The following is a 26,378-nucleotide window of genomic DNA, read 5'->3' on the forward strand; positions in this document are numbered from 1 at the left end:
CTAAAACCAAAGTAATGAGCGACCGATTTTGAAGTACTGAGATTAGCAGATTATGATTGGTAGATGAACGACCAATCAACGTGAACCTCATTGGAGAAGATCCTCCCACAATGAGCGATTCATAGGAAGGTCTCAATAATTTCGGATCATATGCGAAACATAAGAAAACAGCTAATTGTGATAGAGTTTATATCTATTATCTTATATAGGCGAATGGCAGACGTTCAATGTGATACGTCATTCATCTACCAATCATAATCTGCTACTCTTTACTTCAAATCAAATCAAAAATTCTTTATTGGTTCTTCAACAACACTAAATAGACAAGAACAAAACTTTCAGCAAAAATATATGAAACCAATCACCTGCAAGGAAAATACGTGAAATTGATAACTCGATAGATAATAGAAGTATTGATAGCTCAATATTTTGATAAAATACGTTGTGGCAGCCTGGAGTTCTTCTATGACTTTTAATGACCTTAATTCTACTTGACTTTTTCAGCAGATCATGAATATCATAACATTTTTGAGAAATTACAGTAAATATCATTGATCGATTTTATTATTGTTACTTATGAAAATTTATTTGCTTTGAACTGGTGGGAGATGAAATTGAAAAATTGTACTATGTTCATAATTAGCACTTAACATGCAATAAAACTTTGATTCAAATTCGAAGCTATCCTGTGAATTCATTTCAAACCCAATACGAAAGACACAGTAGATTTAATCAAGTCTTAATTGATGGAAAAACGAGCGTTGCTGATGAAAATGTACAGCTCTCAATAATACAGGAAGAGTTCCATTCTTCATTTCCACTGGTTCGAATACATCAGGCTAGTAATGAATGGAGTAATAGGATTGGAGGTAAGCATTCGTGAGGTATCGTATTCAAGCATGCAGAGCGAGGTAATCAAAAATGCCACCAGCGTGTAATTACTTGCGCACGTTACATTATACTTAATAATAAAGCATCTTTTTCACGGGCGAATGATCATCATCAACGGGGACGAAAACGCCTACATCAGCAGAAATAGCGCCGTTATAATTTACAATTTCAATTACAGGAAGGGACACGCGAATATTTCACAGCAACAGGAGAGTGAGAGAGACAGGGATAGGGAGTGGTTGAGAGAGAGTGAGAGGGAGAGTGACAGAGCCCGGCAAGAGAGCAGGAATTAATCTTACCTCCTCACCGTCTAGGGGCTGCTGGCTCCTATCGAACGAAAACGAAAGCATGCGTAACTGGATAATGGTGGCGGGTAGCACTGCAATCATGATAGGTGATATGTGGACGGGAGGAAATTCAGTTGGAAAAGCACAAATCGGAAATGGATTGGTCTGAGTGGAGTTAGAGTATCGCGAGGAAGAACGAGGAATATTGAGGAAGAGTTGAGGAGTGAGGAAGAAAGAGAATTGAGGGAGAGTTGAGGAGGGAGGAAGAAAGAGAAGGATCGAGAATGAGGAGCACGATGAGATCGAGAAAGAACGAACAAGGAAAATTGGAAAATTCGACGAATTGTACATGTTACGGGGAAAAATCAGCGGCAGGTAGACTCGTGCAATATTGGCGAGCCGGATTACCTGCTTCTATTCAAAGTTCATTGAAGCTTGTCAACTGCACTTGTTCTGAGCATCTACACTTTGACAAGCTGAAATGAACACTCAAAATTCTGATTTATAATTGAAAACTTATATTTATTACTCGAAGTTACGGATAATTAGTGGGAATAACGTTTGAAATGTTGATTGCTCAGTATACCCGGACCTGAACTTAGTTGAATAAAGCTTCTTTGAATTTTCATTGGACTTTTCTTCTAGATTCAATAAAAAATCTACTTTTTACTCACTGATTGATTCTAATGTATTGATTCTTTGACTATATATTTCCATAATTAATTAAAACCGCACATAAATATGTTGGCAAATTCTACACAGTTTAGAATTTAAAACTGGGTTGAATTTGCCAACATATGTGTGTTTTTATTTAATTATGGAACGGTTCTACAATATTGACAATGACTCGAATTTCTATATTTTTCCAATAGAACAATATTTCAGACAATTACCAAGGCCGAATAGACTAATACTTTATTTCTGAAACAAATTATTACTCGTACAATATGCATGTAATCGAAAATCTGAGTATTTCATGAGCATCGTACAACTTGAAAGAATGTTTCTCTTCTGAATCCTCTTTATTGGATTGGATCAATTTATATATAAATATAAATATGTTATTAGCAACACGCGTTTGAGGGTAGTTTCTTATTTCCTCCTATTATGAAGAGAAAATTCAACGTGAACAACATATTGAAACCTACAGGCTATTCGACAAATTGATCCAAACATGATTTGTAAGACCACCCGTTTCTCTCACAACGATATAAGTCGTAGGCATAAAGAATCATGGTGATTAAAAGCTACTGATATCAGAACAACAAACTTCTTGAAAGTAGTAGATCTTGGAACGGATCTTCAGAACAGTGTTCCTGTCCTGGTTGTCAAAAAATATTTAACCGCCAGTGACAAGCACTAAATTGACAAGTACTAAACACATTTACAGCCAACAGCGACACCAGCCTTTCAAAATGTGCCACTTCCCTTCCCCGTCCACTTTAACAGTATGATATTGATTAATGCCATTGAATGGGACAGGAAATTAATTTCGCCGCCGTTATAGACATCCTCTGGCACCTGAAATGGGACCACTGCCTCCCGCAGTCCCGCACACCGCTGCGATGCGTTTCCGCAGGAAACTCGTGTCTGTCAGACGCGCGGACGCACACTCACACTTGGTGGAAAATGAAAAAATGCAATTCCAATTCTGGTTCTCAATTATTGAATTGCGACTTCTATTGAATGTGCGTCGCGAGCTGCGCTTTTCAGACGAGTCGTTTTCCTGGAATTTCTGTCCGTTAATCACAGCAGCTCACAAACTCATCAGGTTATATGAAGTAATTGATTGATCAGAGAAAATTACTAATATCAATTATGTTTTTTATACAAATGATGTCTGTTTCTGCCAACCTAACAATGGAGTTCTGATTTGCGAGATACGATTCAATTAGTGAAAAATGTTACTGATAAGAATTGTTGAAAATAATATACTGATGGATGAATAATTAAGCTGATAGACTTGATCTGGATGTTCATTTGCACATTTGTATAAGTGAAATCATTTTATTAATGACCCGTCAGATTATCATTTCATCAGTGGAATTGATTGCTTAAATTAATGGGAATCTGATGTTTGATTGCTAGCTAACATATTTCTCCAGTTTATCAACAAATAACAAACAATACATGGATACAGATTATAGAATGATCAAGAATAAATTAAATTTATCAAAGACTAGCAGGTAACCCGTGCTCCGCAAGTGTATAATTATAAACTTGAACTGAAAAATTGACCTAATGGAATTTTGGAGAATTAAAAATAGGACTTCAAGCAACCTCAGTAAAATGAGAATCTATATGCAATATTTCAAGTTAATCAGTCTAGTTATTCAGACGTGATGATGCGTCATTCGTGAATTTTCTATCCCGTACTAAGCCCATTCATTCCTTTATTACATTTGAGATTTGGTTTTAAAAATTAGTTTCCAGATGATAAATATTATTTAATTATTAGCAACCTAGAGACCCCGGTTCAAACCCGCTCAGAGCCAAAAGTTTTATCAGGTCACTCCTGTTGTAGCGGATGGGCATGTTCAACTTTCGGACCCGGCTGAAGTTTGACAGTCGTAGGGCCCATTGACGACTCAAATGATATACTCAGGCAAGGTGGAACTTCAATCAGGAACTCCCCACCAATTAAAGCCAAACGGATATTATTATTGGCTCAAAAAAAAAACTATTTCGGAATACGGTTTGAGTTATTGTATTTAAAAAGTATAATTACACCTTATTGTCTAACTGATTCATTATTCATAAGAAATAACGATGGGAAAAATTTGGGTTTTCGATTGAAAATTATTACATATGCTTGAATCGTGATCGAATGACGTTACTAGATTTTCATTCTAACTGAGCCATTATTCCTTTGAACATCTCTATCTGATTTTTTATATTTCAATCGAATAAAGAAATGTAATCTATTCTAATCAAATTCAACCTTAATCCTAAACTGAGGAGCTGGGTGCAAAAACGACCTTAGTCATTATCAGGTCGTTCTTGCATAGAACGTTTTAAATGAACCGCCATATCTTTTCCTTTACAGTGGTCTTTATCCCAGCTGATTATCTTTTAAATTGACTTCACAATCTTATTTTTTCTGTCACAATGTTCCATCTCGATCTGGAGTTCAGCTCTAAGTGTGTTCTTCTCGGAGTATAAAAATATTGGTTCGAGGGGATCTTCTTTCAGGATTCAGTAATATTGTTGACTGCAGTACAATTCATCTGGAACCATTTCATCATCCAGATCCAGAAGCTACAATGATTCTAGATGATGAAATGGTTCCAGATTGTACTGCAGTCTACAATATTGCTGAATCCTGAAAGGAGATCCCCTCGAACCAATATTTTTATACTCTGAGAAGAACACACTTAGAGCTGAACTCCAGATCGAGATGCAACATTGTGACAGAAAAAATAAGATTGTGAAGTCAATTTGTTTAAAAGATAATCAGCTGGGATAAAGACCACTGTAAAGGAAAAGATATGGCGGTTCATTTAAAACGTTCTATGCAAGAACGACCTTGTGATTCAGGATCATCAGCTTCATTGGAAGGTTGTGGATCTTGTTTGGGCTTATTTATCACCTATTCAAACCAGGATCTTTCTTCTTCACTCAACATGGGAAATAAGCTCCTCAAATCGTTTCCTTTTGCCACCTTAAGCTATCTTTGGCATGAGTGGAATTCCATTTGAGTCCAATATAGCTAGATTGGTGCCCCTCATCAAAAAGTTGAATGGAATGAATGAACCATAATGGTCTGAGCCGATCTGGAGTTCAGCTCCTTCTTATTTTACATGATAGGTTTCAAAATAAAAACACTATCATTTACTTATGATTATTATCCTTTACTAAAATAATGATTCAACTTGAATAATAAACATCATTGTGCTTAGTAGCTTAGTAGATTTAGTAATCTTTAACAATATGAAAAAAATTTATTTAATTTTCAACTTCAGTTTTCTCAAAAAGCACATTTCTGACTCGGTTCGTTTTTACACCCAACTCCTCAACTGAATAGTATCAGTGAGTAGAGTAGAACGTTGATTTGAATTCAAAAGGAATCCAGCCAGCAGCATAGGTCTACTGGCGAACAAACGGCTGAGAAGAGTTTGGAAGTCAACAGAGCAGGAGATAATGGGGCAAGACAGAACACTCGAGTGCCACAGACACGACCCGACCCGACCCGACACGACACGACACGACACAGATCAAAGGAAGCAATCTTGAGGCAGAGGCAGTGGCCATTGTCCGGCGCACGTGTGTGAGTGCCATGTCTATTTGCTTTGCTATGCAGATGATGCTGATGGTTGGACGGTATAACCGACACACAGGAGGCAAGTGGGCAGGATAAAGATAAGGAGGTTGAGCAAAAAGAAGAGGAGTCGTATTTGATGCAAGAGGGGAGGGAAAGAAACAGAGGGAAGAGAAGAGAGGAAAAAGGTGGATGAGGGAAAGGAAGACAAAGAGCAAAAGAGGAGGAGGTAAGTGGGAAAGTAGGCAGGAGAACCATAAGGAGGTTGAGATGAGAAAAGAGAGGGAGTGACGTTTGATGCGAGAGGAAAGAGAGAATAAACGAAAGAGGGGAAAACAGGAGAGAGCAACCTCCTCTTTGGAGGAAGGAAGAGAAGGAGCAGAAAAAGAAGGAAAGTAGGCAGGAGAAAGATAAGGATGTTTAGGAAAAGAAAAAGGAGTCGTTGTTGATACAAGATGAGATGGTAAAGAGAAGAGAGAGAGAACAGAGGACAGGAAGAATGAGTTAAAGGAAAGGAAGGTAGGGGGAAAAGAGAAGGAGAGTAGGCAGAAGTTGAGGAGGTTGAAGGAGAGGTAGTCGTTGTTGATGCAAGAGGAGAGAGTAGAGAGAGAGAGAGAGAAGATGACAGAGGGAACAGAGGAAAGGAAAATGAGGTTGAGGGAAAGGAAGACCAGGAACAAAAGGAGAAGGAGGAGGAAAGAAGGCGGGATAAAGATAAAGAAGTTTGTTCATGCTACAAACTTAATTAATGAAAGATAAGGAGGTTGAAAAAAGAGGGAGAAAGGTTGTTGCTTCATGGGAAAAAGGGAAGAAACGAGAGGGAAAAAAAGAGACGAAAAAGGAAGTTGAGGGAAAGGAAGAGACGAAAAAGGAAAAGAAGTAGCAAAAAGAGGAGGAAAAGAGCAAAAGAAAGGTAAGTAGGTTCAGGGAATAAAGAAGGAGTGGTTTTTATTTTTAATGAAAGAGGAGTTGGTATGAAGAGAAGAGATGAAACAGAAGAGAAGGAGGAGAACGATTTAGGAGGGGAAGGAAGAGAAACAACAAGATGAAGAGGAGTAGGAGGAGGAGGAGGAGGAGGAGGAGGAGGAGGAGGAGGAGGAGGAGGAGGAGGAGGAGGTGAAGGAGGAGAAGAAAGGAGGTTGACGAACTGGGAGAGGAAGTGTGGATTGCTGTAAGGCGAAAAGGGAAAGAGTATAGAGTGATAGAGAACAGGAGAGAGAAACGCGAGTCCAGCAGCCACAGTACTGCCCCTGCAAATTGCTCACAGGCAACCCGCACAGCATCAAAGTCGCAAATAAGGCTATGAGGAAGAGAGAGGAAGAATATGGTTGAAAGGAAAAGAGAAGAAGATGTAGTATGGGTGAGGAAGAACAATAGATAATCAGTAGTTGAGTGTAAGGAAGTTTTATATAGATTACACTTGAGCTGCTTCATTAAACTATATGCGTACAATTACTCCAGGAAAGAAACACATAAATTATTATTTGATACTTGATTATTTAAACCAATTTAATTTAACTGAACTAATTTCAAATCAAGTTCCTTGATTGATAGATGTGTTGAAAGTTAATAACGGTAACCAATCGTTTCTACCCATTAAGGACACATAATCGCATCAACCCCACAATTACAATCAATCGCCTCAACAATTAGAAGCTTAAACCTTAACCTGTGGAGACAAAGAATGAAATTTATTGGAGGCTTATCAGGAGTAGCCACTAGGGGCTGAGAGAGAAGAGAAGAGATATATAGAATAGAGAGAGAGTGAGTGAGAAGAAAGCTTCTATTTGTAGAAGACAATTAGGCGAACGACCACACAGGTAAGAACCTGAGCAGTAGAAGGGATCTTCGGATTAGGATTTGATGGGGGTTGCTTTATAATAACGACGTCGACCAAGTCAATTAAGCCGATTACCGGCGATCACTACTAGTAAGGGATGACTTTTGCCGGTTAAATGATTTTGAAAGCACACAATAATTCGCAACCTATTATTGGGCATCAAACATACAGAGCACTAAGCAATTAAACGCTAAATTTATTTTCAATATTTTTCCTAATGAGCTTAATAGAGAATGTGCATTGAAAATGTTGATAGGAATTTCAGTAGATTTTACGCTGAGATTAAATGCATAGTTTAATATCGAGCTAGAGAACATTGAATTTCTCTCTTGAACTTTTGGGTGAATATTCTAATTGATAACCTGAGAACTTATGAAAAATGACTAGCATAGATTCCCTTCGGTTTCTAATAATAGTTCACTAGAGTTTGGAGAGTTTGGAAAATCTTGAAAAATTTAATAGCGTTTACATCAACAACGGTTGATCAACAGAATTCTCAATGCCATTGAAAATAGAATTGGCTACACTGAAATAAATGTGTATTGAATTTTAATTAGGCAAATACGTGACTGATGGATAATTCCTGTTTCGTCTGGCGTTTATTTGTTTCATCCTTCACCAAATTAACCAGGCTCATACATAGCTATTAAGTACCATTTTCACAGTTTTAGTTTAAACTGAATTTCATTTTAAACTGGATTTAACCCATATTTATTTATTATTAATTTTACAAAGGCGACTTTATTATATCAAGTCTCGATCATTATAATGTGATTCATTTCGGATGGTTGAGTGTGGTTCAAGCCATAGGTTGATTTAATTCAGTTTAAGCTTTGACTGTGCAAACGGCCATGAATATATTAATGGAAACCGTACATCATTTGAAAGTGGATATTACAGTCCACTTGTCCCCGTGAAAAAATATCAGTTCATAATATAGCCTACAGTATTTGAGAATAGCTTATGACAGGAGAATCAATGTTTTACAACAATATTGAAAATTATTAATATGTTTCTAGTTCTACTCGTGATGAATAAATACTCTTCTTCTACTCTTCTCGTGGACGTCTCTTCTGGAAGCAGTGACCGGGTGTTCTAATAAGGGATCCAATTAGAAAGCCCGGTCACTGCTTCCAGAAGAGACGTCCATCTCTTGAGTTTCATGAATGACGCAAATAAATTTCGGCGTATTACAATTAGAACTTTGAACAAGAACGTGACAGGTCAAAGCTATGACAGCCAGCAAATAGAATGAAACATGTTTTTCCCGGACGGGTGGTCACGTGGTGTGAGGGTTGCTGGTGTCATAATATTTATAAATGATCGTCAACATCCTATTCCAAGGCAGGGAGATGGGTATTGTGTTGCGAGGCAAAGAAGAGACGAGACCAGACAGGGGACAAAAACTAAATTGGCAATCTAGCGTCAAACATTCCCTGGACATCCGTTTATCCCGTGGCCGACCCCTGAGAAAAGCCCACGGCTTACTCGGCTTGTCCAGCTGGTTTTCCCGCCAACAAATGGCTATACATTTCAGAGTCGCCCACTCACTCTACTGGTTACCGAGCCTCTCACTCTCAACTGCTGGAAAACATGCAAAAACACGTGCCAACACAGGATTGGTAGTACACTAAGCTCAAACATTCATTCATAAGTGGCATAGATTTGTAAGAACTCAACGAAAAAAATCCAAGAGTGATCATGCAATTCTTCATCTTACTGTAGATTGAATTCTTGGATGGAAGTTTCAGTCTACTGATCCCCAACCATTATTGTGTTATTATCTCTAGTTTGGAATACATTCTTACACCTATTATAATGTTGGAATCTCAAGTTTGGAATAATCAAAGATAATAGCTTTCTGACAGTATAATTATTAGTTTATAAAATTCTGTCCTTGGAGTATTTCGAAATATTCATTAATGAAATATTTCAAAATTGACTTATTTATTCATCATGTGATTGATTCCTACGATATAAAAACCTGGAACTAATCTTTTACGTAGAAGAATATGTTATAATCAGATACTTTTACTTTCCTTGCCCTATTACCATAGGTAAGGAAAGTATTGCTTTCCGAAAAAAATTAAGGTACCCCAATTTCTACATTTCAAGGTCCCCTGAGTCCGTAGAAGTGGTTTTTGGGTATTTGTCTGTCTGTGTGTGTGTGTGTGTGTGTGTGTGTGTGTGTGTGTGTGTGTGTGTGTGTGTGTGTGTGTGTGTGTGTGTGTATGAGTGTATGTGCGTCTGTATACACGATATCTCATCTCCCAATCAACGGAATGACTTGAAATTTGGAACTTAAGGTCCTTACAATATAAGGATCCGACACGAACAATTTAGATCAAATGCAATTTAAGATGGCGGCTAAAATGTTGTCAAAAACAGGGTTTTTCGCGATTTTTCGAAAACGGCTCCAACGATTTTGATTAAATTCATACCTGGAATAGTCATTGATAATCTCTATCAATTGTCACAAGTCCCATATCTGTAAAAATTTCAGGAGCTCCGCCCCATCTATGCAAAGTTGGATTTCAGATTCCTAATTATCAGGCTTCAGATACAATTTGAACAGAAAAATTCGAGTGGAGAAGATTGAGCATAAAAAGAGTAACATTTTCACCTAAAATTGAAATTAAGCTCGAAATTCAAAGAAATGTGATTATCCAATTGCAAACTGTTGGCAACTGTTGATTCTATTAAATCATTCACTATGAAGAGATATCAGACCTCGTATGTCTCCAGCGTTATTATCCTGTCACCAGCTGGCTTAGATATTTGTTTATATGTACGTGAATGCACGTGAACACTAGCGTCAGGTGATCAATTCTAATAACGGCAAGGAAAGTTGTGTAAGTGCGCCACACCAGATTTTTTTGTTTTAAAACTAAATCATGAGAAACATTTTTGATTCCCAAGATATAAAAACCTGGAACTAATCCTTTATTAGAAGAAAATGTTATAATCAGATACTTTTTGATTTAAAAGTATAATGGAAACATTTAAAGTTGTCTCAACATGACAACGATGTTCATTGAAATATTGAGATACTGGTTTCGGTTGTTACACCATTATATAATTCTATAGTTGACTAGATATAAAGTGAAGAGCAGCAGAATATATCATTCTGAGCAAGCGATATTATTGGTAGATGAATAAACCTATCACGGTAGACGTCTGCCATTGGCTTGGATAAGCACTCCCACTTTCCAATTTATTGTCTGTCATCAGCAGCCGTTCACCATGATAGGTCATTCATCTACCAATATTATTGTGTATGTCTTGCTCAATAAAATACATTCTTCTGAATTTTACATCAAATTGAACAGAGAGACTCAACAAACAAGACCGGTTTCTAGATATTTTATAAATTTGTCGTTCTCAACTTAGAGACTATTTTGATAAAAGAAATCTCAGGTTAGACTGGAAATGGAATCAAGAGATGTTGCAGTAGAAATGAGAATACCCACTGAAAACAGAGACTGAGGATCAAGAAATACAGTGAATGGTTTCTAGACACAACAACTGGATTTAGATGCAAAAACACTACTTAAACCCCAAACGTCATTTTCTTGATGCATTCAGCGAATGCAATCAAGCAGAGCTCAAGAAAATCGACGGATTTGCAACAAATGGATGAAATTTTTTGAAGCGAACAAATTGCTGGTCGGTCACGCGGATTTCGAACGAAACTTTCAACACACCAGTGACCACCGATATTTCCTTGGTGTTTCACGCTGGAATTTCTCTTTTCCTCTTCCTTCTCACACTTCTCTGCTTCTTCGACATGCACATCAAGTCCTCTTAAGGCCACGCTAAGCGTATTCAGATCCCCGGAGATGTGTGAAGCCCGTTACAAGCAGAAGGCGAAGAGTAAAGGAAAAAGAAGAAGAAAACTGAGAAAAAGAAGGCAAAACTAGATTCTGTCCGAGCGCAGAGACGCAAAGCACACAAGCGGAGCGAGCAAAATTTTTCAGACGAAAACACGCAAATCCCCAAAGAATTTCTCCCAACAGTTTTTGTGGTCCATTCACAAAACTAAAATAGCAATGTTTATTAGGGTGGTTGTCTTTTAGAATAGAATTCCCTTGATTATATTGATGCAAAACTCATAAAGTTGAGCTTTCCATGAATAATGAACATGAACAAGGGGGAGCCAATAATAAGATTAGTGGAGCAAACCGAACGTTATTAGCCGACGTAAAAACTCGTTCCATAATGGAAAAAGGGAACATTTTTACTTTCTGTAATACAGATAGGACTTGGTTTTTGGACTCTCTATTCAACGCTCAATGATTTTCACGCTTCATGCGTACTTAATTTCTTCCTCATCTCATCATAATTCACTGCTTATCCTTTCGGAATCTGAACTCTTCTTTTTTTCTTGTTTCTTTAACGTTAGTCACTAAAATGAGTAACAATATTTGTTTCTATTATTTCCTAATATTAAAAGCTACAATGATTCTTTAATAAAAGCTTTCAAAATAGTATATATAAATCGTATGAGATTAAACACATCACATAATTTTCTTTATAAAAAAGCCACACAGTTAAATTCAGTGCGTCAAGCCATTGAATGAAATTTGGTGTTACTTGATGCACCTCGTCAAGGTTTCCATTAAATTAAAAAATTGGGCATTCTAATATTAAATGATTGATTGTCTGTGTCTCAGCGCCACATTCACATACAGCAGAGTCAGCAAAGCCCCATTTATACATCAGACCTCCACATCTTTCATATTCACAATAGTAATAACCCGAGGGAATAGAACTGAAGTTTCCAATTCTATTCTCTCTGGTATTGTAACAACTCATTGTTACAAATTCAATTTCAAGCAAAAAAATTATACTCATAATAAGTTGAAGACAACGCTGAATTCGAATCTCAATCTCAATAATAACGTACACTTTATATACAAAATGGGATTTGATATAAATATAACAAACTGTGTTTAATCAACAGACATTCAAGAGAATCCAATATTCTTGAACTTTTTATTATTCAATAACAATGGAATTTCCACTGAATTCTATTTAATGAAGAACACTGTAGACGAATACGAAGGCGGACTGAATTTAATCTAGACAGAGATACAGAAAGCAACTATGAAAGCACAACATTTTAATAATTCATGAAAATTTAAAACAAGAGATTGACAGCGCGCTCGCGTATACGAAAAGTTGAATGGAAAGCACTTTACCCTTATTAGACGATTCGCTGAACAATTCAACGGGAAAAAATAAGCCGGGAAAACTCTCGTTTTTAAGGCAGCTTAGTGGAACTGGACGTATTTACAAGATTTTCTAATAACAGCGTTGTCGAGTACGAGAGAACTTTTTTCAAGTTCTAAATAAGGAGTAAGCAAAACAAGAACAACGCTGAAACAGACAAATTATGTTGGTGGAAGCGAGAAAGAGGACTTTCGAAGCGAATAACAATTTCAAGTTGCAAGTGGAACCTGGAAGGAAGAAAAAGGTGAAGTTATGAGAATTTAGGAGAGTCGGAGCAAATGCTTTAGCAGGAATATAAGCAGCACAGGGAGATTGCCAAGCTAAATAGCGTCTCCTGACATGGTGCAAACTCCTTTTAACGTCTGATAGTCGGCTCTTATCAAACTTCTGTTTCAGTTATTCAACACCCCCCTCTCACAATCCCAATCCCCCCAGACTTGTACCCCGGAGTCTACACCAACACAACCCTCTCTTCTCATTGGCCATCGAAACTTCCGTTCTCATCAGAATTGCGTGTGCGCGCGCGTGGCCTAAAAGACGGTAATGATTAGGGCAACTGCGATAAAAGAAAACATCGGGAACAGTGTGTTAACGCTCGAACCCAGTTTAGGTTCTTGTTGGACGGGAAACGGTTTGTGCAGATATATACGAGCTGGAGCTACAGTTCCAGTGCTCACTGGCCCAAGGTCCACTTTATAGTAATGCAGCACAGAACATGTTTTAGTAGATGCAGCCCCCTGACAAACAAGAACGCCCCTCAAGTGGACCCAACAACTTCAACTCACTCGTAATTGTCAGCATTCCTTATAAAGTAACATCAATACTTCCTATTCAACCAATGCTGACAGTTTGAATTTCAGTAGAGTGCTGGCTGTAACTGGACTCTGAGTTTTCCAATAATTTCGCCATAATTTTCCTTCTATTTCAACTGCTCCACCAACTGTCGGGTACTTTATGATTTTGAAAACTCACCCGTCAAACTATACTTGACTCAAAATCTGAGACTGATTTTGTAAGAACTATAAAATTGGCACTGTTTTCATCGTATTTAATTTGATTTCATCCTTGTATTTCTTCTTTCCAATGAACATATAATAATTTCATCTGTATATTATTTATACTATGATTTAAAATTTTCCCTTATAAAATATAATGATCTCATCTGTATTTCATGTTATTTATCCTCTTATTCAAAGTTCAACTCATGTTCTTTATACTTTTATTTGAAGTTAACTGTTATTCAATGTTATTTTTTTATCTGTATTGTATATTCCCATGGTGCTCTGTTCTCATTCCACTCTGTTAACCGATAAACTCGGTTAACTTAAGATTGTTTGAATTTTCTGTTACTCCACTCCTGTTAGCAGACGCCATGACGAAAATATTACCAAACTCTCATTTGGGTAGCTTGTGATTGGTTTGAAGTCTCTGTTACACAACTCCCATTGGCTGTCGCCTTGACGACCATATTGCTACTCTCTCATTGGTTTGTTTGTTATTGGTTGAATTCTCTTACAGTCAAGTCCTACTGGCATTCACTATAGCGATGTAATTGTCCCTGTATCACTGCTTAGCTTGTAGCTCATATTTTTCAATAATTATTCTAAGAATTATTTCATTAATTCATTGTAATATGCTTGATATTTATTGTTATATGGTTTTCATAATTATAATTATTCATTCATTTGAAATACGACAGTTGCTTCTAAGCTTAAGCCAATTGAAAAAATACAAAATTATCTAGATCATATATTTAGAAGTTAATCTGAATAAAGTTTGGGTAACAATTCATCTGAAGTGGCTTAGGCGGTAACAGATTGTGCATATTTGTCCTACTTTTCTACAAGTTTTTGTACTGAACCTCTGGTTATGCCTAAAACTATCCGTCAATCTCACTAGAAACGTTAATAAAATTGCGAATGTTGTAAGGAGCCTTATTTTGCTTCTTTTATTGACAAAAGTTAGATAGTGATCTTAAACTGTACAAAATTTTCATTTTATTACAAAGACAGTGTGCTCTGGGTAATATGATGTATGACATTCTAAAATCGAAAATCAAGTTCTAATAAGATGTAATACTGTAATAGGGATGAAAGACGAGCACTAAAAAATTAATACATGTATCTCGTAATTAGAGTAATGAATCAAGTACAACAACGGTAGTTATTAGTTTATTGAAAAACTACAAATTATAGAAATTTTTATTCTTATAATTACTTGCAGTAGGTGAAATAGATTTCAAATTTTCATTGGGTGCAGTAGATTTCAGATTTTAACTTGCATCTTTCATGTTAAATTGTACGAGAAAGGTTTCAGCAAATCAATCATCGAAAGTATCTTAAATGACTTTGTCCTCTTCTGGGTATTTCATACCCCCATCTCCTCTTGTCTATTTCAACCTTCGCTTTCTACGAAAGGAAAATTCCTAGTAGAGTCGAAAACGTTCTGAAAGTGCTTTTGATTTCCCCCGGGTCAGTTATAAATGCATGAGACCCTAGAACAGTAATTTTCCCATTGAAATCTATTCTTCAATATCTAGCCATTTCCACTGCAGTAGAAGCGTTCACTCAATTTGATTATTCTAGCTTGAAAGCCACCCTTGGAATTTATAATACTCCCCAGAAGTAAGTCACTTTTCACATTTCTAGTCACCTAGGGAGAAGTTTTCGAACTGCTAAAGTTGATAATGTATGTAGTCTTTGAGTAGCTTTTGTTACGTGAGGATTTTTATTAGAAACAATAGTAATGGTTTTATCATACCAACGCTATCTAATTGACATGAAAATACAATTTCACAAAGTTCATCGATTTCATTCGCCATTATAGTATTTTAGTAATCACACACTGATGAGTGAATGTATACACTGATGATATGAACGTGTACCATTTAGCATCATTATAATCTGTAGAAAAAACAGCAAACAACAATCAAAACTTAGTAATCTCCAACTACAACTGAGTTAATAACTTTACAGAATTTACAACGGCTAAGTTCAAAGTTACAGCATGTGGCAAAACGTCAATAAAACACAATCAAGCAGAAACCGGGCGACGCCGAATTGAATTAAGGTTTATAAATGGTTGACTACAATAGCAGAGCGACAGTGACAAAATAGCCAATCTGGCAGCTACAGAAATGAGACAGAATAATCTTAAGGCAAACGGAAGCTTACGAAATGAATGTCGACTGTACGACAGGATATTAATGGGGTCCATTATCAAAACTCTGAAAACCGTATCCGGATAACACAGTCTATTAGAAAAACAAAGCATTCGTACGCATGCGCGACTTCGAAAATACATCATTTATTGAACCGAAACAAACAGTAAGGAAGAAAACAAAACAGAAACAAATAATAGAATACTACAACATATACAGCTAGATAATTGGACTGTATTGCGAGAGAGCAGCTCTATTTGATCAACTCTTCCAGAATGGAGATTGGAAATGTGTACAGTACTAGCTGATGGGAGAGTGGATGGCACATATTGACCGTCTAGAATGATTTATTCAAGTAGTGAAACAGAGCAGGTAAATACAGTTCATTCAAACAAAGCCTGGCATCAGTTTAATAACAATTTCACCGTGTTTGGATGTTCTAAAAGGAAATTTCAGACTGAGAGGTACACTTCAAATCTATGTATAATGACAGTGTCTGACAGTTGTAATATGATGTTTATACGAACGAATTTTGTGGGGGACACTTCAAGTCTATGCATGACACTGCCTGTTACTTTTACGATGTTTGAATTTTTCTAGAACGAAATTTGAGTTTGTAAGGTACATTCAAAGTCTAAATGCCACTGCCGACTAATGGATAATCTCTGTGAAATTACTTCATCCAGAAATGGCAACACAATTGTTTTAAACTATGCAACTACTGCCGTTCTACACTATCATTACTCATTACTGTTAAGATAAGAATAACTTGGAGTATAAGCTCTCTGCATATGAGCAGAGTTATTTGATTATATGAGTTCATGACACAGCATAATGTGTTAGTAGACAATCCACAATACGAAAATCATAAATACCTTGAAATTGAGATTGGAAAGTTTCAGAAGTTGGTTACTCACCTGCAACATAAAAAATCGACATTTTGAATAATGGCAATTCAACTAGGAATATGAGAGTTATGAATGAGTGATCTTTAAACAGATTTAAACCTAAATCGAACATAATACATATATTTCTGATATCTCATATATAACTCTGGTATGTGTAACCTAGAATATGCAAGCAGTAAAATAGATTGACGAATGAAACAAATATGACAGAATTTGGAGCTGAGAAGATAATAGGAATAAAATTAGGTTCTTGGATGAGCAAAAAAATTAAGTTCATCGATGATGAACAGTGGATAGGAAAACTCCTAGGTTCAAGAAAAACTTGACCATAGAATAACCAATCAATCAAGAGATAGTCGATTCTCTCTGATGATACCTTTTAATTTAGCAATAAGCAAATATGATTATTAGGCCACTTCTCAAAAATGATTTTCAATTTTTCTATGAAAGTTCGTACAATTGTTTGCTAAACCACATATCATTCATTATTACCATAGAGAAACAATAGCGTAAGTAGATATCCCATGGTATAGGTCGCAACTTTTACTGTTGCCGATCACTGTCGATTATTGTCGATTTGTACTGTTTAGACCGGGTAAGAGTGTATGAACGGCACAATATGAAAGACTACCAGCGTCATGAAGCTTCACGGGAAAGAACTACGTGGACTATCAGCTTGAGATAACAGTAAAAGTTGCAACAAATATTTAAACATTTTATATAAACATTTATATTTATTTTACAGTTTTGAGTGCTAAGTAAAAAGAAATTTTGTTATCAATTCAGATCTTAATCTTTCTAAATTCAAAATTAATAATTGTTTCAAGTGTTTGGTGAGATAATTAGACAAAATTTTATTAAGTGAAGGAAACATAACCTTTTTTCTGGACTATTTTAATGAATCAAAATTCGGGGGAGGAACAGTTTTGGGCTATGCCTGTTGATCCTCCCCAAATTATTTAAAATAATAATTTTGTATCATTGAATCAATAAAATAATAATAATAATAATAATAATAATAATATAATAATAATAACAAAAACGCTCTATACCATGGGATATCTACTTATGCTATTGTTTCTCTATGTTATTACTTTGTCAAAGTTATTTTGAATTGTTCTATGTGAGAGCTATTGCTTTTTTATAAATTGAATCATGAGCTGAGGAAATACAAATATTACTAAACAAAGTTTTCTATGGGCCCCCTTTTTTACCTCCTATTTTCCCAGCAACTTAGTAATGCGAATGTTGGTAATAGCAAAGTGGCTGTCCTGTCACAGTTCATGCTTTCATGCATGTATAGCAAGTAGGAATAGGAGATAGGAGGACGCATTTGCGCCTAACTTGACATCAAATCTAATATAAAACGAACTCCCTTCACATTAGCCCCTCCCTTCCTCCTTGTCATCCGTTCCCTATTTTCTCACACTTTCCGCTCAGGAATATGTGACAGAACCTCTGTCTTTCACATCTCCATCTTCCTCTATCATACACGTTCGAAAATTTCAAATTCCATATCGTCTTTCCTTTCTCTTAGCCGCCAACACAATTTCGTTTTTCGGGTTCCTCTATTCATCAGCACTCTTCCAATTTGTAATGAAGATAATTGTCACGTGATATCCTCATCTTCTACTGATATCATAATCACTCTTCCTATTATTAATGAAGATAATTGTATCGTGATATCCTCATCTGTACTGATACATGGCCAGCTTGTCTTTTCATATTCCTTCTTCTTACCTCTGTATCACACCTCATTCCACAATAAACTCTCTTCAACTTACCTTGGTCAAGTGATAGAGTGGAGCCAGTTTACTTACTGTCAAAACTTTGCGAAATCATCAAATAGAGGAGTCATTCTATTCTTTATCATGGTAATATGTTTTCCTACAGTTTACCTTGGAAAGTGGCCATTCCTGCACTGATTACAGAACGCAAAGAATCACTTTTCCGCTCTAGTGCGGGAAAAATGTTTTCTGCTCTTCAGATTTGCAACATGACAACGCAAAATAGTTGGTGGGTTATATGGAGGATAAGTGCACGAAAACAAAAATTAAGTTTGTAACAATGACTGCACGTTATAATAATATCAAGGACACCGAGTTCGAGGACAGCCACCACATTCAGCACACAGCCGCCTTCATTCATTTACTACTACATTATTCTATTTTATTTAAATTACACAGAAAAACATTTGATAGATTTCAGGGAATTTTACCCATAATTACCCACTTTTCATATTCAATGGTAACTGTAGGAAAAATTAAATGTGAAATACGTGCGCAAAGTTCCTCTGCTGCACTCAAGAAGCCATTCAGCCCTCGCCTACGGCTCGGGCGTGAACGTTTCATTCGGTGCAGCAAACTGTCACTTTGCGCACTAGTTGCACAAATAACTATTTTAACCTTCCCATTCATATCTAACTTTAGTTTACCCTTTCATATCCTTCAAGTTCTTATAATTTATCTCCATTTTCCAAACGCTGCATCCTCATAGAATCTTCCATCTAGTTTCACCTTTTCTTCTATCCTTTGCTTGTATAAACATTTTACAACCATCTTCTACTCTTTTCGACGTTTCGAAATTTCATATTACCCAATTTTACTGAACATTTTTCTTGTATTTTGAAAAGCTTGACATTACTATTCAAATCACCTCCTTTCCATAAAACAATTTTACCTTCACTTTCCTCAACTAATTTCCATTCCTTATCCATTTTCTTGAATAATTACGTTCAAGTATAATTTTGCTGTATTGTATATAAGTGTATAAGCCAGTATATATTGTAATCTACATAAATAAAGTACTCAATCAATCAATCAATCAATCAACCCCGTATCCGCTCTATCACTATATCTTACTCCCTATCTCGCTCTATCACTATATCTTTCACTCCCTTTCTTTCCCACCACCTCATTCAACCGCTCGCTGTCTCTTCAACTCTTTACTTCCGACGCTCTCTTACTCACTCATTACCCACCTCTCTGTCACTCCCACTCTATCGGCATCCGTCGTTCCACCTTGGTTTCTATTTTTCCAGTCATCTACGGCACACAATACACGCTTTTCCAACAGAGTGTCACACACTTCCTTTTACGACGCCACCGCCGGAGAAGAGCAGAGCTGTCACCGGGTGACGGCTAATGTTGTTGGCGGGCTCTTTGAGTTATGGCAGTGGGGGGGAAAGTAAAGGGTAACTAAGGTGGTTTATGTTGCAGGGGGGGGGGGTAACAGGGGGGCAGGGGGATACCACATCGCTCACGACGACGCTTTCAAATAATTAACCGAGCTTTTGTTGCTCGGCTCTCAGCTGTGTTGCACTCGGCTGCCATCCGATAACATAGACGGGCGAATAAATTGCCGCCTGGTAAGAAAAGATGTCCGGGGGTCGAAGGGGGGGTGCAAGAGAACAGGGAGAAGGGGAAACGGGGTGGCATTCTTGATTGAATGGATGAGATGTGTTGAACGGTAGTTGCATTAAAAGTTGGTGGTGGAATCAGGGCAGACAGCTCTAAGTAATTAGTTACCTATTTAGTAATTACTTTCTGCAATTTTGCAGTTGATTATCGTGAAATTGAAGAGATGGTACTAATTTTGGTTAGTATCATCATTCATTGAGATGTCGAAGCCTTCAGAAAGTTATTCTGATTATCTATTTTCACGAATTGTGTCCATCACTCTTCTTCTAATCGACTAATATTCTTGAAAAATGAAAAATAGGAACAGTATTTTATTTGGAAATAAGTATTATGGTTTTCATGAATAAATTATTGCCAATCACCCTTCTTCTAATTGACTAACATTGTTGAAAAATGGAGAATATTAACAGTATTTCATTTGGAAATAGGTATTATGGTCTGACTACAGTTTCCTGAATTGGCGAATTATACGAGAGTGAAGAAGTTGTGTACCATTTAGATTGCCATTATCGCATCATCCTATACCACATTTTAAATACCAAAGCAGACCTTGCTATATTATAGAACTAAAATAAAATAGAGACCTTACAATTGTTAAGAAATTTCATAAAATAAGCCGTTAACTAATAAGCCTTTCACACCATACCTTTCCAGTTGCATCAAGTAATACTTTTAGTTGTATATATTTTTCGGTAGTCTACAAATTGAGTTGATGAAATCTCATTTCCAGAGCTGAGATAAAATTATGAAATATATTACTGATTGAAGTGGAGTGTACACACACACTAGAAATAATACACACTTGAAAAAATTTGTTTTCACAGAGCGAACTCCTTGAGCATAAAACAGTACTACGATGATACTAAGTCATTGGTGAATTGTAATGGGGCTGTATCATTTCCAATGAATATTCTATAGAACAAATACAAACTCTGCATTCAACTCTATTACTTGCGAATAATACCATAGACGTACATGAATCTTTCACGGAAACGAGATGTTTTTCATAATGTTTTTTTCATCTTTCTTATATCTAACGTATCTTTCCTTTCATATCAGTAACGTATCTTTTACTCAGTTGACTCAGTGAATTCAATTAATGAATTCCCTGTAAAATATACAATAGTGAGATCATTGGTGACGTAGTGAGAATGGGGCTGCATTAATTCCACTAAATATTGCATACAGCAAACACCAATTCCGCATCCAACTCTATAATTGACTTTGAAATACAGCAGCAAAGTTGTGAAGTGGAACTTGTGTGATTGCTTTGAAAACGATGCAGGCGGATGCGCCCATTCTAATATGGCGGAGAATGTTGCTGGCCTTTTTGAATGATAAGAAACTTTGTTGCAAGTACAACTCAACTATAACAATGATTATTTTGGAGTGTTTTGTTGGCATTAGTTTAGTGTGGAGAACATGGCGGGCGGGCGAATGTGTTTGACCATGCTGCGGTGTGCGGCAATTGCTTCACCGCTTATAAACATGTTTCTGACAGAGCAATCAAAATGCTGATCACAGGTCTACTTCCTCTCTCATTCACTCCTACACTCTCTCTTTGTCATTCTCTCTCACTCTCTCATCCCTTTCATCACTCCCCCACCCTCTTTGGTCACTTGATTGAGTGAAGTAGCTGCCGACCACAGAACAAATTGAGCTTTTAGGCTGCACAGTACATAAATAACATCTAGCACACACTATGACGCTTGCTTGTATATTGGCGTTATTAAAGCAACAATGTGCTCGTGTTTCTGTTCCGTCAAATTCAGTTAGAAGTGATACTGTATGAAAATGAAAATATAGATCACAGAAATAATCAGATGTCATGCATGGTTTTCATAGTTTCCAGCAAACGTTCTTTAATCGAGGCAAGTTACCGGAAAAATGTAGCATGATCAGTATCTCATCATGTGTAAATAAACATAAAACGAGTGAACACAAACTTGAACAGGTTAAAGGAAATACTTTTTGGAAACAATCTGTTCAACATATATTTAACAGCTTATAAATGATATAGAAAGTCAAATATTCAGTTATATTAGTCAGAATAGAAGCTGTGATACTAGTACTTTTGAATGTTAGCTGATTTGAATACTTTAGGAATAGCTGAAGATACGGCCTCATAAGATATAATGGTTCGGTAAAATCATAAAATACGAATAAGAATAGTAAAATAGTCAAATTAACGGATGGGCACGTTGAAGTGTCGGTCCCTGCTGAAGTATGACAGTCGTAAGGCACATTGACGGCTTGAATCACATTATATTCAAGCCAGGTGTAACCTTCCTGCTGCAAGGGACTCTCCGCCAACAAAAAGCCTTACGAATTTACTTATTAAGATGAAGTTTTTTCGTTTTCTCTACTGAGAACTGACTTCTTCAACCAACTGACTTCTTCGCACCTAACTTATAGCTTTAGGGCGAGAAGAAATGCAGAAATAATCGCTTTGAGTCACACTAATAACTGTGAAGATTACTAACGAGTTTCCAATTCGATTACCAGTTTACTTTCAAGATAACCTTTCGCCTTGTTTTCCCATCAACACTTTTCCGCAGAATTATCTTCAATGTAAAGATTTCCGCCTTTTTCCGCGAAAATTTCCCTCCACCTTTGATTCGAAATCAGTATGACGGCAAAGTGTTTCCTCACCTCGAGTTATTTCGCTCAGATTTTCCAGTAACGAGACATGAATCAAGAGGACAGAAAAAAGAAAATCTTCTTGCTTCTCGGGATTAGTTTACTTTGCTCTCTACTACTCCTGTGATCGTTTTGGAATTTTGCAAGGTTCCTCTTCGCCTCATCATCAAAAAGAAAACCAGTTAAGGTGGTGGTGAACGAGATCGCTCTCATTTATGAAGGCAAAATCGCTTTCCTAATCTGTTTGCTTGGTTCTGATGGCGGAATATTTAAATTTACAAGGACGCTGAAAGACTTTTAAATGAAAGTGCGTCAACTTAATCTACCATTCGCACTTATCTACCTCAATTCTCCAACGCGTTAATCCCAGGTTTAATTTCGATATGGTAATTTTATTGAAAATGAAGACGAATAACTTGCGAAAATATAATTGAGTTTAAAAGTGAGACGTCCGATTCTGAAGACAATCAGATTCAGGAATTCGTTTTGTAAAGGTAAAATTTTCAGCCTTTCAAAAGCCAAAATTTTGCCATTGCACTATATCTGTACTTGCATTTCTAGCATACTAATGTTTCTTTAACAAATGTAATGAGAAGAATTGGCCAACACTTAGCATATTACCCTGCTGCATTGTAACTTGGAAGGAATGATAGGAAATTGAATAAGTCATGTATTGATATAATCTTCAGGGAAAAAAAATTATTTTAGTATGTAAAATTTCGAAATAATTCAGACGATTGGGTGTAGAAACTTTGTGGGGAGGCGTACTCAAGTATACGAAACAATATACTGAGCTTCATTGAACAATGATGTTCATTGTTCAATTCTTCGAGTATCTCCATCAAAAAACCTTTTAAATACTGAAAACTGTTCGAATCGCTTATTTATAATGAACAGTCCAGTGGTTAAATGTAATGTTCATGATACTATTCAACTACCTTACTCATCTCTTCACACACATTATCTCCATATGTTTACATCTTTAATGCGTATCTTTCAATGAATATCACAATCCGTGTTGCAGCCTCACACGTTGCCAGAAAGAGCGTTCAATTGAAGTGAACAGCGCAGCGTTAATCAAGCTCAGGAAGCGAGCAGCACCCAGCACTACACGAATGCATCAAACAGAATTTATTAGTCTGACCAATGAGCACACAGGGATTCGATCGCTTCATCAAGACCTCCCCTCACACTCACTCACATTCTCTCTCACTCTGTCACTCACTCTCTCTCTCACCTATGACGTGTGACGCAGCTCGTTATGCACTTTGAATTTCAATAAACAGGCGCGTTCCTGCTTCTCTGCTCACTCGCGTGTTCGTTTACACTAAATTTCTGATAAATAATGATCAGGGCGCTCTCACGCTACAGATACGACGCATTAATTGTTATTATTAGTTAATTGGCTCGAAATTCAAATCAATTTGATTTGAAACACGCTCATTTGTTTACAGTTGATAGATAACATGAACGCAACGGTTTACTCCTGTTTTCCGATGGAGTACTGGTGGAAATTGAATAACTGCTTTAGTTTGTTTTGAATATTTGTTGATGAAATTAAATGCGTAATAATGTGTACATTACTTTACTCCTGATTAGTCTACTTTACAAAGAGTCATTATTATTGCTGTTATCAATGTATAATAAATTGGTTTATATCATACAATACCAGTTTGTTTGAATATTTGTTCATGAAATTAAATGCATGATACATCATACAGTATTTACTGCTAATTTATTAGAGTCAAGTTTCCAACGAACTATTATTTTGGCTGTAATCAATAATTATACTACCATGGATTGCTTAATAGTATTTTACTACATTAAAGTTCATTTTGAAAATCTGTCCACGCAACTAAATGCATAAAACATTATAGAATATTTTACTCGTGTGACAATCTAGTGTCCACTTCACAAGCAATCATTGAACACACATTGATCCACATGTTAAAACAACTAGGATTGATATAGGTATATATCCTGTATTACATTACATCAAAAGAAGTATTTATCTAATGATTCTAGGGAACGTTGATAGCCAAAAACGGCTATACAACAAACACGGCTGATTTTATTCAAGTCTATTGGATTAGGACATAATATCTTAATTTGTGTGTTTAAAGTATTGGGGAAAATTGGGTAAATTATTTGAATTTTAGTTGTTTAAATTATAGAAATATGGGAATATTATAATTGGTATAATAGTATGTGAAATATACCATCCAAGTATGGAAAATATAGTTGGATGGAAAGAATGGGGAAAAGAATTCTACACCTTAATTGAGAACATAAATAGCTAGTGAATTTGGGCCAGAACATTATTAAGCCAGAAATATAGTTGAACGCCAGGAATAAAAAATTTGACAATAAGAATTGTAAATGCGACCCAACTAATGTATGGAAACGAACCTACATCGAGATAGCAGCTAGCCGGGCCGGCAACACACAGAAAAAGGCACAAGAAAGAAGCCAGATTAATTAAAATGGCTTGTGCTGGGCCGCATTGTGCTTAGCTGAGGGCTTTTGGGAGGAAAAGTTGAGAAATGGGCTTTTCGCGCCAACTCCCAAGCGGCTTACCGCAATTCACTCGCGCTATCTCAAACATGCCTCCTCCTCATCCTCTATCACCTCCTCCTCCTCCTCCCCCACCGGCAAATTCCCGTCAAAACCTTCATCACAGCCACACAACATGAGCCGTAACACTTTTCCCGCACTCGCTCCCTCTTTACTAATTCATTTATTCGCCACAACACTAAATTCCATAATGACATCCACCAAGATAAAGAGTGCCGACCTGGTCTGCGGTGAGGCCATTTTTGTGTTGCCGATACATGAAAGCCGGAGGTAGAATGAATGGATACAGCCTCACACAATGTATGTCTTTCATATAATACAGTAGAACTGGAATTGATCATTTGAAGTTGAGGTAGTTATTTTGGGATTGATCGATCTTAATTTGTGTAACGTTTTCATTATACTGGAATCGTTAATAATAGATGATTAAAGGAGAAATTTATAACTTCTTTAGTTTGCAAGGGTTCACACCTGTAAATCATTTGTTGAATAACGCTATTTGATTGAAAGCTGGTTTCACATCAAAATAGAAGGTAAATAATTATTATTAAACGAAAATCCAAATTATAAATGCAATATCTCAGTAATTTCCATCAGAAGAAAAATATTTGAGTATCATGAAATTCACTACCAGGGTTTTTTCAATAGCTCATGATTTCAACTACTGTAGTTGCACCATATCAAAATGACGTAGATCATTTGTGTTTTTATTTCAGTAGATTAAATTGCTGATAGATCAAAAAATTGAAACAGTTTTCATTAGTAATTTCCAAGATTCATTTGGAAAACAAGAAATCAATTCTATAAATTCATTTATTTCAAGTTTTAAAACTTCATTGATGACTAGCAATATGTGATATTATGAAATTGTTGGTGCAATCTACCATAGGTACATGGTAAGATGTACCCTGTATGGTATAACTGGGGACAATTCTATGACTATTATTGAAGAGAAGAATAATTAATCATCAGCAACGGAAATTTATCCCAATCAATGCGAAATTTAAATATAGTCAGTGAAAATTATCAATTTTTCTTCCACTTGCATTATTGTCTATCAATAAGTATTCAAAGCAAGCAATCGTTCATTTTGTATCACTAATCAAAAGATCATCTCAAGTAAGTTACTGCTTGCAATTCGAAACTTTCACAACCGATTCCTCAAAAGC

General features: G+C 36.4%; 1 protein-coding gene across 12 annotated transcripts in view; it reads right to left on the bottom strand.

Annotated features, from left to right (window-relative positions):
• LOC111064145 (poly(rC)-binding protein 3) overlaps nt 1-26,378 on the bottom strand; it is a 228,161-nt gene that overhangs the window by 174,812 nt on the left and 26,971 nt on the right. For 2 of the 12 annotated variants that reach the window (XM_039434080.1, XM_039434073.1), the window contains exon 3: nt 16,544-16,585. The exons of the other annotated variants lie outside the window; for them this stretch is intronic. The gene's annotated coding sequence lies outside the window, so the exon portion shown is untranslated. The remainder of the gene's footprint in view (nt 1-16,543; nt 16,586-26,378) is intronic. 12 annotated transcript variants of the gene reach the window in all.

Source organism: Nilaparvata lugens, chromosome 8, assembly GCF_014356525.2.
Source record: "Nilaparvata lugens isolate BPH chromosome 8, ASM1435652v1, whole genome shotgun sequence".
Taxonomy (NCBI): domain Eukaryota; kingdom Metazoa; phylum Arthropoda; class Insecta; order Hemiptera; family Delphacidae; genus Nilaparvata; species Nilaparvata lugens.